This window comes from Nomascus leucogenys, chromosome 17, assembly GCF_006542625.1.
Source record: "Nomascus leucogenys isolate Asia chromosome 17, Asia_NLE_v1, whole genome shotgun sequence".
Classification (NCBI taxonomy): Eukaryota; Metazoa; Chordata; class Mammalia; order Primates; family Hylobatidae; genus Nomascus; species Nomascus leucogenys.
In genome coordinates, this window is record NC_044397.1 from 47,974,850 (window position 1) to 47,977,915 (window position 3,066).

At 35.6% G+C, this 3,066-nt stretch overlaps 1 pseudogene; it reads right to left on the reverse strand.

Annotated features, from left to right (window-relative positions):
• Positions 1–972: 972 nt before the first annotated feature.
• LOC100584574 lies at positions 973–2,605 on the reverse strand (annotated as a pseudogene).
• Between the last annotated feature and the right edge of the window lie 461 nt (positions 2,606–3,066).

The following is a 3,066-nucleotide window of genomic DNA, read 5'->3' on the forward strand; positions in this document are numbered from 1 at the left end:
CTGATACAAAATGTGTACAATAAGATCTGTGATACAAGTAAGGCAGGCACTACAACCCTCTTTATGTTTGTAATGTTTGTCTTCAAAATAAAAACTGTTTTTTTAAAGGCTTATATTGGCTGGGCACAATGGCTCACCCCTGTTATTCCAGCACGTTGGGAGGCAGAGGTGTGTGGATCATTTCAAGTCAGGAGTTTGAGATGAGCCTGGCCAACACAGTAAAACCCTGTCTCTACTAAAAAATACAAAACTTAGTCGGGTGTGATGGCATATGCCTGCAGTCCCGGCTATTCTGGAGGCCCAGGCAGGAGAATTGCTTGAACATGGAAGGCAGAGGTTACACCACTGCACTCCAGCCTGGGAGAGAGTATTATGTAGTCTCATTTAAAAAAAAAAAACACTAAAACAAAAACCTAATACTTTGAGTTTTTGACAGTAATTGCATTTATAATGCTTTTATTAAGTACTAACTCTCTAATGTTGAATAAGATGTAAGCACATATTAATGGCTTTTCCACATTCTTTATAGCAGTACAATTTTTTCTGAAGTATAAATGCTTTCCTGTGCAATAAGGTATAGGAATTAAAGTTTTGCCACATTCTTCACACTTCTGGGAGTTTCCACCAGTATGAATTACCTTACCTACAATCAAGTGTGACAACCATTTAAAGGCTTTGTCACATTCTTCACATTTTTATAATTTCTTACCAGTATGATTTCCTTTATGTTTAGAAAAGTTTGAAAGTTTTGTTAAAATCATTGTCACATTTTTCTGGTTTGTAACATTTTCATTATTAATTTTCTTTTGTTTAGTAAGATTTGAGAATTAGTTAAAAGCATTACCACATTCTTCATATTCGTGGGGTTTCTCTCCAGTATGAATTATATTATGTGTAGAAAGGGTTGAAGACTGGTTAAAGAATTTACCAAATTTTTCACATTTGTGCGGTTTCTCTCCTGCATGAATTTTCTTATGTGTAGGAAGTTTTACCACATTCTTTGAATTTCCAAGGTTTTGCTCCAGTATAAATTATCTTATGTATAGTAAGTGTTGAGAGTTGGTTAAAAGCTTTGCCACATTCTTCACATTTGTAGAGTTTCTCTCCAGTTTGAATTTTCTTATGCATAGTAAAGTTCGAGAACTGGTTAAAAGATCTGCCACATTGTTCACATTTGTAGGGTTTCATTCAAGTATGAATTATCTTATGTATAGCAAGTTGTGAGAACTGGTTGAAAGATTTGCCACATTCTTCACATTTGCAGGGTTTCTCTCTAGTATGAGTCTTCTTATGTTTAGTAAGGTTTGAGAGTTGGCTAAAACCTTTGCCACATTCCTCACATTTGTAAGGTTTCTCTCCAGTATGAATGATCTTATGTGCAGTAAGAGTTGAGGACTTCTTAAAGACCTTGCCACACTGTTCACATTTGTAGGGTTTCTCTTTACTATAAGTTTTCTTATGTCTCAGAAGGTGTGAGGACTGGTTAAAAGCTTTGCCACATTCTTCACATTTGTAGGGTTTTTCTCCACTGTGAATTATCTTATGTGTAGTAAGGGTTGAGGACTGGTTAAAGGCTTTGCCACATTCTTCACATTTGTAGGGTTTCTCCCCGGTATGAATTTTCTTATGTGTACTAAGGATTGAGTATTGGTGAAAAGCTTTTCCACATTCTTTACAGTACGAATTAACTTATGTTCAGTGAGCTTTGCGGACAGGTTAAAAGCTCTGCCACATTCTTCACATTTGTGGGGTTTCTCTCCGCTATGAATTATCTTATACGTAGTAAGGATTGAAAACTGGTTAAAGGCTTTGCCACATTCTTCACATTTGTAGACTTTCTCTCTAGTATAAATTTTCTTATGTTCAGTAAGTTGTTAAGATAGGTTAAAAGCTTTGCCACATTCCTCACATTTGTATGGTTCCTCTCCAGTATAAATTATCTGATGTTTAGTGAGGGTTGGGGACTGCTTAAAGACCTTGCCACATTGTTCACATTTGTAGAGTTTCTCTTCAGTATGAATAATCTGTGTCTAGTAAGGTGTGAGGACTGGTTAAAGGCTTTGCCACAGTGTGCACATTTATAGGGTTTTTCTCCAGTACGAATTATCTTACTTTTAGTAAGGATTGAGGATTGGTGAAAGGCTTTTCCACATACTTCACATTTGTAGGGTTTTTCTCCAGTATGAATTTTCTTAGGTTTAGAAAGGTTTGTGGACCAGTTAAAGGTTTTTCCACATTCTTCACATTTGTAGAAATTCTCTCTAGTATGAATTCTTTTATGTTGAGTTAGGCATGAAAGCATGCAAAGTGATTTGTCACATTCTTTACATCTGAAATGTTTATTTTCAGTATGTCTTATCTTGTGTCTATTTTAATTTGAAAATTTATGCATGACTTTTACATACTTATTACATTGAAATATTTTGCTCAAGGTAGTTTTGAAACATTGGTAAAGTCCATTATAACCTCCTTGGTGTCCCTTACACTCATCCACACTTTTACAGCCTTTTCTTAACTGTAAATTCTTATGTCCACATTTTCCATATCTGCTCAGGGTCACTTTTTGGAAAGAATCTTTTATGTTCTGCTCTAGCCAAAGGTCTTGGGCAAAACGAGAACACAGAGCTGAAAGAAACAAAAAATAACAAATTACTCCACCTGCTAGACTGAGATGACTATACTTTACAAATCTAACCTATAAAATCATACAAACTACATAAACAAGACGGCATAGCAAAATACCACAGGTTCTAATTCCTTCATAGACATATAAATGTAACAAAAACATACTGACCAAAACATATCTGTGGAGAATTAATAAATGAGTTAAGTGTGTGCAGTGCCCCAGGTTTGCACAATGCAAACAGCCACACAGAAGGGAGAGAAAAGTCTGTTACATTTACCCAACACAGCTCTTTCTGTTCCCCGATATAACATAGTGCCTCTAGAAGTAAACTGCCAACTCTTGGTTTCTTTTTCAAAAGGCAAGAGAAATAATAACACATACATCTTCATTTCTGATTTCTAGGTGTTTTGCAGACACTGGTTTCTGTTTCCCATGACATA